The sequence below is a fragment of the Rhinopithecus bieti genome, unplaced genomic scaffold (assembly GCF_001698545.2).
Source record: "Rhinopithecus bieti isolate Rb0 unplaced genomic scaffold, ASM169854v2 scaffold_13351, whole genome shotgun sequence".
Taxonomy (NCBI): domain Eukaryota; kingdom Metazoa; phylum Chordata; class Mammalia; order Primates; family Cercopithecidae; genus Rhinopithecus; species Rhinopithecus bieti.
Genome location: NW_016807514.1, coordinates 1,897,444 through 1,910,071, shown reverse-complemented (window position 1 = coordinate 1,910,071; position 12,628 = coordinate 1,897,444). Strand labels below are relative to the sequence as shown.

General features: G+C 50.4%; 1 pseudogene; it reads right to left on the bottom strand.

Moving 5' to 3' along the window:
• LOC108535983 (putative TP73 antisense gene protein 1) overlaps window positions 1-8,759 on the bottom strand; it is a 19,506-nt pseudogene extending 10,747 nt beyond the window's left edge.
• Window positions 8,760-12,628: the final 3,869 nt, after the last annotated feature.

Below are 12,628 nucleotides of genomic sequence, written 5' to 3'. Positions count from 1 at the left end.
GAAATCTATCCTCAAGGAGATCACTTCTCAGTGTTCCATCTGCTATTCTACTGCCCCTCAGGGATGGTTCAGGCCCCCTCCCTTTCCTACACATCAAGCTCGGGGATTTGCCCTGCCCAGGACTGGCAAATTGACTTTACTCACATGTCAGAAAACTAAAATACCTCTTAGTCTAGGTAGACACTTCCACTGGATAAGTAAAGGCCTTTCCCACAGGGTCTGAGAAGGCCACCGCGGCCATTTCTTCCCTTCTGTCAGACATAATTCCTCGGTTTGGCCAATTTTGCCTCACACAGGGTCTCTTCTTCCTCTGTGAATCCTCTACCTACATGTGTCTACTTGCTAATTGGACAGGCACATGCACACTAGTTTTCCTTACTCCCAAAATTCAATTTGCAAATGGGACCAAAGAGCTCCCTGTTCCCCTCATGACACCAACACGACAAGAAAGGGTTATTCCACTAATTCCCTTGCTGGTCGGTTTAGGACTTTCTGCCTCCACTATTGCTCTCGGTACTGGAAGAGCAGGCATTTCAACCTCTGTCATGACCTTCCGTAGCCTGTCTAATGACTTCTCTGCTAGTATCACAGACATATCACAAACTTTAATTACTTGCTTGGTTGGCAAGTGGGCTCTATCCTTGAGTTTTTTTATGTTGTCATATACCAGGCCAGATTGATTTAGGTAAAAACAACACTCTTCATTTAAGAATGTACAGAGGCCGGGCGCGGTGGCTCAAGCCTGTAATCCCAGCACTTTGGGAGGCCGAGGCGGGTGGATCACGAGGTCCACCGTGTTAGCCAGGAGGGTCTCGATCTCCTGACCTCGATCACTGAACCCCCTTGGGCACTCTCTAATTGGACGTCCTGGGCCCTCCCAATTCTTAGTCCTTTAATACCCATTTTTCTCCTTGTTTTATTCGGACCTTGTATCTTCCGTTTAGTTTCTCAATTCATCCAAAAGCGTATCCAGGCCAACACCAATCATTCTATACGACGAATGTTTCTTCTAATGACCCCACAATATCACCCCTTACCACAAAATCTTCCTTCAGCTTAATCTCTCCCACTCTAGGGTCCCACATCGCCCCTAATCCCGCTTGAAGCAGCCCTGAGAAACATCGCCCATTCTCTCTCCATACCACCCCCCAAAAAATTTTTGCTTTGTTTTATTTTTCTTATTAACATAAAAAGGCAGGAATGTCAGGCCTCTGAGCCTAAGCCAAGCCGTCGCATCCCCTGTGATTTGCTCGCATAAGCCCACATGGCCTGAAGTAACTGAAGAATCACAAAAGAAGTGCAAATGCCCTGCCCCGCCTTAACTGATGACATTCCACCACAAAAGAAGTGAAAATGGCCGGTCCTTGCCTTAAGCGATGATATTATCTTGTGAAATTCCTTTTCCTGGCTCATCCTGGCTCAAAAGCTCCCCACTGAGCACCTTGTGACCCCCACTCCTGTCCACCAGAGAACAACCCCCCTTGACTGTAATTTTCCTTTACCTACCCAAATCCTATAAAACGGACCTACCCTTATCTCCCTTCCTTGACTCTCTTTTCAGACTCAGCCCGCCTGCACCCAGGTGATTAAAAAGCTTTATTGCTCACACAAAGCCTGTTTGGTGGTCTCTTCACACAGACATGCATGACAATTAGCTGACCAAATCCAACAATGTAGAAAAAAAAAAAGACAACATGATCAAGTAGGGCTTATCACAGGAATGCAAGGTTGGTTCAACATCAGAAGATCAATCATTTATCATCTCAACAGATGCAGAAAATGCACTCACTGAAGTCAACATCTATTCATAAAAAAAAAAAAAAAAAAAAACTTTTGGCAAATTAGGAACAGAAAGTGAGTTCCTCAACCTGATAGAACGTATGTTAACTCAGACCTATAATGAAAGGCTGAATGCTTCCGCCCTAAGATTGAGAACAAGACAAGGCTCTTATAACTCTAATTCAACATCACATGGCAGGTCCTCACCAGTACAATTAGGCAAGAAAGAGAAAGGCACACTGGGAAGGAAGGAAGGGGAGGGCAAGAGGGAGGGAAGGAAGAAAGGACGGACAGAGGGAGGGAGGAAGGGCGGGCAGGTGAGAGAGAGTAAAAGTAGAAAGTAGTCACTATTCACAGGAAAGATGATCACCAATATAGATCACAAGTCTACAACAATGTAAGAAATCTAATAAATGAGCTTAGTGAGGTCACAGAACCCAAGGTCAGTATATAAAAGTCAATCATATTTCTAGATAGTAGCACTCAACAATTGAAAACAGAAAATTAAAACAGTACCATTTTTAAAAGCACCAAAATAGGCCGGGCATGGTGGCTCACACCTGTAACCCAGCACTTTGGGAGGCCGAGGCAGGCAGATCACCTGAGGTTGGGAGTTCGAGACCAGCCTGACCAACGTGGAGAAACCCTGTCTCTACTAAAAATACAAAATTAGCTGGGCACAGTGGCTCACACCCATACGTAACCCAGCACTTTGGGAGGCTGAGGTGGGTAGATCCATCTCAAAAAAAAAAAAAAAGCATCAAAATAACAAACATAAGATCTGGACACTGAAAAGTACAAAACACTAATCACAGAAACCAAAGACGACCTCAATAAATGCAGAGATGTGGCAACTCTCTGTGAAGATGTCCATTCTTCCTAGGCAATTCTACAGATCCAATGCAACTCCAGCTGAAATCCCAGCAGGATGTTAGTTGTGGAAACCAACGAGGGGACTAAAAAACGTATATGTAAGGGCAAGAGTTCTAGAACAGCCAAAACAATTTTGAACAAGCTGGAGGACTCCCGCAACCTCATTCCAGACCCAGCAGACAGCAACGGCAATCAAGTTGAGGTGGAACTGGTGAGAGGGCAGAGGGCCCCGTGGAGGAACAAGAGGCTGATTCTGGACACAAGTGCCAAGGCAGTTCAGAGGAGGATGGAGTCACCTCCACAGCACCCCAGTGTCTGTAACCAACTGCTCTCAAAGCAGCTGTGCTGTCCTGGCCCCGGGCTGTGGCTCTCAAAACCAACAGTCCCGGCAGCAGCCTCCTGCTGCCTGTATTCCTAGACACAGCAGAGGTGCATTCTGCAGCCACCCCACCTACAGCCCTGTCACCGGTCCTTCCAATGATCCTCTCTGCAGTGGTTCACCTCAGCAGCTTCTGCTTCCCACACTGCTGCCCCCTGGAACTGACACAAAGGTCAAAAAGCATGGGAAGTCTCCAAGAGACAGAGCTGCACACCTGCATTCACAGCATTACTCACACGAGCCAAACAATGGCAACAACCCCAGCGTCCACCTACACACGAGTGGAGGAACAAAGTGTGCTATGTCCACAGCACGATGACTCTTCAGCCTTAAAGAGGTAGGAAATGCCGCCACACACCACCACACAGATGAACCCTGAGGGCTCTGTGCTGAGTGAAATAAGCCAGTCACAAAAGGACAACAATCACACAATTCCTTTTCTGTGGGGTCCCTGGGGCAGTCAAATCCAGAGTCAGAAAGTAGAGGCTGGGCGCGGTGGCTCATGCCTGTAATCCCAGTACTTTGGGAGGCCAAGGCAGGTGGATCATCTGAGGTCAGGAGTTCAAGACCAGCCTGACCAACATGGAGAAACCCCATCTCTACTAAAAATACAAAAAATTATCTGGGCATGGTGGTGGATGCCTGTAATCTCAGCTACTTGGGAGGGTGAAGCAGGAGACTCGCTTGAACCCGGGAGGCAGAGGTTGTGGTGAGCTGAGATTGCGCCATTGCACTCCAGCCTGGGCAACAAGAGTGAAACTCCATCTCAAAAAAAAAAAAAGAAAGAAAGTAGAATGGGGTCACCAGGGCTGGGGGAGGGAAAAAGGAGAGCTGCCATTTAATGGGTCCGGAGTGTCAGTTTGGGAAGATGGATGGGGCGGTGATGGCTGCACAACAGTGTTAACTTAATGCCATGGAAACTCTATGCTTAAAAACGGCACATTAGGCCAGCGTGATGGCTGGAAACTCTATGCTTAAAAATGGTCATTAGGCCGGCATGATGTCCGGAACTCTACGCTCAAACATGATACATTAGGCCAGGCGTGATGGCTTACACCTGTAATCCCAGCATTTGGGGAGGCCGAGGCAGATGGACCATGTGGGGAAAAAGAGAGATCAGATTGTAACTGTGTCTATGTAGAAAAAGGAAGACATAAGAAACTCCATTTTGATCTGTACTAAGAAAAATTGTTCTGCTTTGAGATGCTGTTAATCTGTAACTCTTGTCCCAACCCTGTGCTCACAAAAGCATATCCTGTATGGAATCAAGGTTTAAGGGATTTAGGGCCGTGCAGGATGTGCTTTGTTAAAAATGTGTTTGCAGGTAGTATGCTTTATGAAAGTCATCGCCATTCTCCATTCTCGATTAACCAGAGACACAATGCACTGTGCTAGGCCAAAGGGACCCCTGCCCAAGAAAGCCTGGGTATTGTCCAGGTTCCCCCCCACTGAGACGGCCTAAGATAAGGCCTCATGGGAAGGGAAAGACCTTACAGTCCCCCAGTCTGACACCCACAAAGGGTCTGTGCTGAGGAGGAGAAGTGCAAGAGGAAGGCCTCTGTGCCGTTGAGATAAGAGGAAGGCATCTACCTCCTGCTTGTCCCTGGGAATGGAATGTCTCGGTGTAAAACCCGACCATACATTCTATTTACTAAAATAGGAGAAAACCGCCCATGCTGGCGGCAATACTGTTCTGCTGCTCTTTACTGCGCTGAGATGTTTGTGTAAAGTTAAACATAAATCTGGCCTATGTGCACATCCAGGCACAGCACCTTTCCTTAAACTTATTTATGAGAGTCTTTTGTTCACACGTTTTCCTGCTGACCCTCTCCCCACCATCACCTTATAGTCACACCGCATTCCCCTCACCAAAATAGTAAAGATAGTGATCAACAAATACTGAGGGAACTTAGAGACCAGCGCCAGTGCAGGTCCTCACTTGCTGAGCGCCAGTCCCCTGGACCCACTTTTCTTCCTCTATACTTTTGTCTCTGTGTCTTATTTCCTTTTCTCAGTCTCTCGTCTCCACCTTACAAGAAATACCCACAGGTGTGGAGAGGCAGGCCTCCTTCAGGATCACTTATGCTCAGGAGTTCGAGATCAGCCTGGGCAACACGATGAAACCCCATCTTTACAAAAAAAATAAAAATTTGCCAGGCGTGGTGGCACACGCCTGCAGTCCCAGCTATTTGGGGCGGCTGAGGCAGGAGGATTGCCTGAACCTGGGAGGTTGAGGCTACAGTGAGCTGAGATTGTGCCACTGCACTCTAGCCTGGGTGACGGAGCAAGACCTCATTTCCAAAAAAAAAAAAAAGTACATTTTATGTGGATTTTACCACAATTAAACCAAAACAGTAACAGATAACAGACACACAAAATGATTGGCGTGGTGGCACGCGCCTGTAATCCCAGCTACTCCGGAGGCTGAGGCAGGATAATCGCTTGAACCCGGCGGTGGAGGTTGCAGTGAGCCGAGATCGCACCACTGCACTCCAGCCTGGGGGACAGAGTGAGACTCCATCAGAGATTGGGAGACGCCAGATACTAGGTGTATAAAAATATAACATATAAAGTTGGGGAGGCCATGTTAGTTACCTTTTCTACTTAACTTCTTGTTTTTATTCCCCAAATGTCCTGAAGAACAAACTCTCCCTTCCCCAGTATGATACCAATTAGCATTCCCAGGAGCCCACATCTTCAAGAACACAATTCAGGAATGCTAACCAGACCACAGGGCCCTTCCCAGACTTCCCAGTAGTTTTTCCTTTCATGCAAACCCACCAGACACCAGCCCACATCAGCGGCCAGGTACTGCCCACTAGAAACACAAGTGTGTGACCATGAGGGTGGACAGAGTGGCCCGGCCCATACCTGCTCGGAGAGCATGCATCACGATTTCAGAAGCTGCCTCCGGCAGGGAGCAGACAACTACTCCAGAGACGCTTCAGGAATAAAGCGGAATGTTAAGAACGTGCTTTGAGACCTAGAACATTTCAAAATCCATGTTGCTAACACCACTCTATAAACCATCTCAGGCACGAGAATAACACAAGAAAAAGGCCTCAAAAAGTAAATTGTGAAAACATTTCCAGTATGACTTACTTCAGAATTTAACTTGCTAATTTTGAGAAACAAAATACAGATTCCAGCCAAGTCACAGAATAGGCTTCCGTGAGTCAAATTCTATTAAGATCCTCAGGGTCAGGTGCAGGGGCTCACACCTGTAATCCCAGCACTTTGAGGTTTGGCTGAGGCAGGAGGATCCCTTCAGCTCAAGAGTTCAAGACCAGCCTGGGAAACATGGCAAAAACCAGTCTCTAGAAAAAATACTAAAAAAAATTAGCCAAGCTTGGTGTCACACACTTGTAGTCCCAGCTACTCAGGAGGCTGAAGTGGGAGGATCACTTGAGCCCAGGAGGTTGAGGCTGCAGTGAGCTGTGATCGCGCCACTGCACTCCAGCCTGGGTGACAAAGCAAGATTCTTTCAAAAAAATGATCCTCAGAATGAGTCTATCTTCCTTTCCTCAGCCTACAGAGGTCAGCCTCAGGTGTGGGCTAGACAGGCGTCTGGGTATTTCCGAGGACTGTGATCACCAGGCTGGCCACACAGGTGCATGCAGTTCGTAAAAACACACCAACTCGGGCACTTTGCTGTGTGTATCATGTATGAATGTGCGCACTCTGTGAATGTGATACCCAAGTGAAGTGTGCAAACCTGCCTAAAGCAGATGCCACACAAGATAACTGAAAACTAAAATTTGCAGGCCGGGTGCAGTGGCTCATGGCTATAGTCCCAGCACTTTGGGAGGCCAAGGCAGGCAGATCACGAGGTCAGGAGATCAAGACCATCCTGGCTAACACGGTGAAACCCCATCTCTACTAAAAATACAAATTAGCCAGGCGTGGTGGCGCACGCCTGTAGTTCCAGCTACTCTGGAGGCTGAGGCAGGAGAATTGCTTGAACCTGGGAGGCAGAGCTTACAGTGAGCCAAGATTGTGCCACTGCACTCCAGCCTGGGCGACAGAGTGAGACTCCATCTCAAAAAATAAACAAATAAATAAAATAAAATTTGCCAACTTTCCAAAAACACACACAAAGCGTTAGCATTCACGAACATTCTTCTGCAGTGACAATGGGCTTTGCTGAGATACAACACTGCCCAGCTGATACGTTCAGAGCCCTCCACGTACGTTAACAAGCTGGGGTCAAACTCTCCCCTTACCACGCTATTAAGAGCATGTCCAAACCTGGACATGCCAAAGGTGAGACAGGCCTGTCCTGTGAGCAGCACTGGCCAGCTCTGCGAAACACAGGCCTGAACACAGGGGCTGCACCTGACCCCAGGGCTGGGTGGCTGCCCGGGAGCCCATCTGCTTGCCATGATTGTCCACACCCTGTGGGCAGCAAGCATAGATGTTGCTCCAGCTGCTGGAGACACTGCTCCTGAACAGGGTGGACATGTCACACCCAGCTGCTCGAGTGAAGGGAGCAAGCCAGGACCCCATCGCAAAGGTTGTACATTCAAAATATCCCAAATCCAGCCACACTGCTGCCCTGGTCCAAGCCCAGCATGCCTCATTGGCCCCACAATACCCCTCACTGGTGTCCCTGCGTCCTTCTCCTCCACCCCATGAGTGTGAGCTCAAACCAAACCAACCCCTGGTGGCTTGCAAAGCCTCTGGGTGGCCCCCAGGCTCCTTGGGCCTGGGACCTCATTGCCCAGCCCTCACCCTGAGTTCACTCCATTCCTGCCGGTACGGCCACTCGGCTACATCAAGGCCTGGAGAAGACTCAGTGTCCTCTTTGTAGAGTGTGCTCATCCCCAGATACCCCCATGGCCATCTCACTCACCCACCTAGGTCCCTGCTCCAATGCCCCCTCCTCAGAGTCTTCCCCAGCCATCTCACCTAAAACAGCACTCCCACCAGCCTCCCTCTCCTAACTCAGCATGAGTTCTCTCCACAGAGTTTATTGCTACTGATGTATTGAGATCTACTCATCTGCCTCTGCACCCAATTCAGCAGCACAAGGACGGGGGCTTTGCAGCATTCAGAGCCATTTCTCCAGCCCCCAGGACGGTGCCCGGCACACAGCAGGTGTTCAGTGAACCTCTGCTGACAAGTGAAACCGTACCGCTGGTCATTGAGGACAATGTCCGCATCCTGTTCCCGAACCACTCTGGTGTTGGCCAAATGCTCAGCTCTGAAGGCTCGCTCCACACCACACAGCTGGTCCTCCACCACGTACAGCAAGCAGCGGCCGTTCTCATCCACCACACTCTGCAGCAGTGCTGGGCTCCCAAAGCCCACCCCAAAGATGGCCAGGCCAAGGTGGCCAGCCACCCTGGCTCCAAAGTCATGAGAGCATCTCAGGCCTCCTCCACAGAGCACCCTATGGGAGGGAGGCTTCGGAAAATCTCTGGCTGGTCTGCTCTGAGGGCACTGCTGGTGTCTTTACTTGGAAAGCAGAAAACACTGAAAGGTGGCCGGTGGAGGTAGATGGTGTTGCAGCCTCCTGGGCAGACAAGTCGCTTGTGGTGATGCTGATGGCAGTAGGGTTGACAAGGAGCAGAGACGTGCAGCCCACTGTGGGAGGAGGTACCATGCCAATGCTGGGACTGCCTGAGAGAATGAGCTGAGGCTGATGGGGCAAAGGCAGGTGGCAAGGGTGTGCGGGAAGGCCGGTGGCAGTGAGATCCGAGGCAGCTGAGCTGGACAAAAGACACATTCATTTAAACAAAGTGGTAGGACTTAACAGCACCCAGTTCACAATCATCTCAGAGGATCAAGAGTGGAGAGTCACCCTGCAGACCAGTATGTATCTGGCTTGTGATAAGGCAGCATTCAGGTGGCCACGCACACTTTAACAAAACTGCAAGACTTCCCAGGGTTACTCCCCAAGTGGGCAAGCCACTAGCAGATCTGTAAACGTAGTGTCATCAGGCGGCCTGTCCACATACTTTGGAAATTTTTGCAGGGCAGAGAATCCTAATATAGCCGGCAGCCCGCTGGGATGTCTCCTGAAATACCAGCGTTCGCACTGACACATGAGAATGGGTGTCCGCAGGCCATGCTGCCGATGAGTCTGCGGTTCCTGTAGTGCCTGCCGGAGGGCAGGTGCTCCAGGATGCCGTCCCTCCGCACGCGCATAGGCACGCGCATAGGCACGCGCATAGGCACGCGCATAGGCACGCGCATAGGCACGCGCATAGGCACGCGCATAGGCACGCGCATAGGCAGCTCGCAGGCCCTGCAGTAAAGGGTCTCCACCACAGACGTGTCCCCAGACTCACTGTGCTCAATCAGGTGCTGCTTCACCACCAGGTCGGTGAACTCCGCCGTGTAGACGTGTAAAGTCTTCTTTTTCCGGCCCATTGTCGGGTCCGGGATGGAAACGGAGGCAGCCTTGACCCCCGACAGAGGGACCCGTGGGATCTGCGCTCACCGCCCTGCGAGCAGAGGCGTTCGTGTCGGAGGCGCCACACTTGGGGAGCGGGGAGCTGTGGTCTCTGGTGGTCCCACAGGAGAAGGAGGAGGGACGGGGCAGGTGGGAAGGATGAGCGCTCCCGCGTGCGGCGGTGGCTGGAGTGGGTCCCTGCGAGCTGGAGTGGTCTCCGAGTGGCGGCGGATGCTCGGAGGGGCGGGTCCCTTAGGGCCGGGGGCCAGGGCTATCCCGCCTGGAGAAGCCTCGCGGGCGAGAAGACGGTCCCTTCCTGCGGGGGCAGATGGAGACGCGGGAGTCTTCCCCGAGAGGTGACCGAGGCCAGTCAGCGGCCCCGGGGGCCCAAGGCCGGGGACTCTCGGCGGCCGGTGGACGGGCAGGGCCGGCCCGCCTGGGTAGGCGGCGGGGTGAAGGTCTCCGGGGCCCGAGGGGGCAACGTGCCGCCGCCGCCAGCTCCGACTGCCACCCTCCGGGCAACCGGCGCATCCCCGGCTCCCATCTGGGGATCCGCACGCGGGCGCTGCGGCGCCGCAGTTTAAAGCCCGTGAGATCCCGCAACAACCCGGATCCGGAAGCGCGGGGGCAGAGCGGGGCGAGGACAGGGGTGGGACCTTCGGTGCAGAGCCAGGGCCAAGTCGAAGGAGGTTCAGGGCGCGGGGCGGGGCTCCGGCTGAGGGGCGGGGTCTTGGGCGTGGGGGCGGAGCCTGCGCGGGGCGTGGAGATCTGACGGGTCCCAGATGCACCTGCACCCAGGTGCTGACCGCCCCGCCTTAGGCGGTTTCTCTGGGCCGGTTATCTCCAAGTGGAGTCGCTATCCCCACAGGATTTCCCCGATTGGCAGGAGGGTTTTATTTTCTTATTAAGAAAATAAAATTGACTTTGCAATTTACAACTTTTTTTTTTACAGTAACCAAAAATCTTAGGCTTGTTAGTGTTTGACTTTCCACTCAGTTTTTGTTGTTTTGTTTTGGTTTTGGGTTTTGGGTTTTTTTGAGACAGAGTCTCCCTCTCTCACCCAGGTGGGAGTGCAGTGGCGTTATCTCGGCTCACTGCAACCTCTGCCTCCTGGGTTCAAGCGATTCTCCTGCCTCAGTCCCACCGAGTAGCTGGGACTACAGGCGCAAGTTTTATCAGTAAAGACCCTGAAGGCCCAGGCTGCTTTTCCGTGAGTACAAGGACACAACACCTGTGGGAGGTGTGGGCCCAAGAGAGGGATGCCGAGCTCACACGACCCCTAGGCCTAGGTAGCAAATAGACGTACGTGTGCCTTTCGCACTCCGCCCTCACTTCACACTGGCCCACCCACTCCTTGCTCTGGGAAATGAGGACGCAGCAGGAGATACCTGTAGCTAACACACACACACCTTGCCCCCTGCAATGGCCAGACTTCCAGGGCTGCCTCCCTTCCCAGATACATTTTCAGGTGCCACTTGTAGGGTCCAGCCCTACGGGACTTAGCGGGTGTTCTCACCGTGTGCAGAGACGAGAGATTGTAATAAATAAAGGCACAAGACAAAGAGATAAAGAGAAAGCAGCTGGGCCTGGGGAACCACTACCATGAAGATGCGGAGACCGGTAGTGGCCCCAAAAGGCTGGGCTCACTGATACTTATTGCCTACAAGACAAGGGGGCAGGGTAAGGAGGGTGAATCTTCTAAGTGATCGACAAGGTGAAGCAAGTCACATGATTACAGGATAGTGGGCCCTTCCCTTTTAGGTGGCCCAAGCAGAGAGATAAGACAGCATACATCAGCGTTTTCTTCTCTGCACTTATAAGAGAGATCAAAGACTTTAAGACTTTCACTATTTCTTCTACCTGTATCTACTACGAACTTCAAAGAGGAACCAGGAGTACGGGAGGAGCATGAAAGTGGACAAGGAGCGTGACCATTGAAGCACAGCACCGCAGGGAGGGGTTTAGGCCTCTGGGTGACTGCGGGCAGGCCTGGATGATATCCAGCCTCCCACAAGAAGCTGGTAGAGCAGAGTGTTCCCTGACTCCTCCAAGGAAAGGAGACTTCTTTCGTGATCTGCTAAGTAACAGGTGCCTTTCCAGACACTGGCGTTACCACTTGACCAAGGAGCCCTCAAGCGGCCTTTATTGCAGGCATAACAGAGGCTCACCTCTTGCCTTCTAGGTCACTTCTCACAATGTCCCTTCAGCACCTGACCCTATACCTGCCCGTTACTTCTAGGTTATGTTAGCAATGCAACGAAGAGTAATATTAAAAGCTAATGATTAAAATGTTTATAATAATGACTGATAATTGTTCATGATCATCTCTATATCTAATCTGTATTATGACTATTCTTATTCTATTTTCTTTATTATACTGAAACAGTTTGTGCCTTCAGTTTCTTGCCTCAGCACCTAGGTAATCCTCTGCCCACAGCCACTGGCCTGCATTTAAGCCAACTCCAAACATATCTTCTAGATCTGGGGGAAATCTAGCCATTTTCACACGAAGTGACGAGACGAGAAGCTTTGATTTGTTTGTATAGATTGAATGTCAGTCCCGAGATAAGCTTTCTATTTAATATTGGCTTCTCTATCGATCAAACTGTCACCATGAGTTTCTGGTAACTGAACCAGAAATCGACTTGAATGTTTTAATAGACGAGGAGTCTGTTGAACAGCATTTCAGAGACCAATGTAAAAGCAAAGCACAATACATGTGATTTTCAAACATGCTGGACCTCAGGCCAATGTGACAACATTTCCTGTGGTCCAAGTCCCCAAAACAATTAGAAATTGCAAATGGAAGACTACAAAATAATCACCAAAAGAGAAATTGGCAAAGCAAGAATTCTTTCTCAGTATTTGAGGCTGGTAAAAGTGCTTTATTTCTTATTAAAATACAGTATGTGTCACTTAATAACAGGGATATGTTTTGAGAAGTGCATCATTAGGCAATTAATTTCATCATCCTGCAGACATCATACTGTGTGCTCACACAACGTAGGTGGTTTACAGCCTAGTCCACACCTAGGCTATATGCTATACCTGTTGCTTAGGCTGCAAACCTGTACAGCATGTTCCTGAGTACTGTAGGCAGTTGGAACACAACGGTATGTGTGTATCTACACATGCCTAAACACAGAAAAGGTACAGTGAAAATACACTATTAGATTCTTTTTTTTTTTTTTTTTTTTTTT